Here is a 441-nt window from a genome sequence, read left to right on the forward strand (position 1 = left end):
GAACAAGACCCCCCACCCATACCCGGCCATGCTGAGGGGCTGCCTCGGGAACTCCCCTGGCCTTCCAGCACCCCACAACGCCCAGGTCGAGGGGAGGGGGCAGGGGCAAAGCTGCAGAAGCAGCCCCCCTCCAAGCACCGCAGGGCTGGGGGCTGAGCCTGCGTGACGCCTCCCGGTCCTGATTTGCTGGGACCGCCCGATCGGCCCTTCCCAAACTGCGGGAGCTCCGCACCGCCCACACCCCGCTGAGAGCCGCGGGCAGCAGCGGGCGGCAGCGCCGGGAGCAGCAGACAGCGGCGGGCGGCACCGCGCCGCAGGTAGGAAGAGCCCCGGGACCCCGCGGGGGATGCAGCCCCCGGGCAGAGCAAGGAGCCGGGGGGAGCCTTCCCCCCACCCCGGGCTGGGGGTCCTCGGATGTGCCGTGGGGATGCTCCGCACCGC

General features: G+C 74.1%; 1 protein-coding gene across 1 annotated transcript in view; it reads left to right on the top strand.

Annotated features, from left to right (window-relative positions):
* Window positions 206–441, top strand: part of THY1 (Thy-1 cell surface antigen) — a 4,465-nt gene continuing 4,229 nt past the window's right edge. The window contains exon 1 of the mRNA XM_021375959.1: window positions 206–317. The gene's annotated coding sequence lies outside the window, so the exon portion shown is untranslated. The remainder of the gene's footprint in view (window positions 318–441) is intronic.

This window comes from Numida meleagris, chromosome 23 (genome assembly GCF_002078875.1).
Source record: "Numida meleagris isolate 19003 breed g44 Domestic line chromosome 23, NumMel1.0, whole genome shotgun sequence".
Lineage (NCBI taxonomy): Eukaryota > Metazoa > Chordata > Aves > Galliformes > Numididae > Numida > Numida meleagris.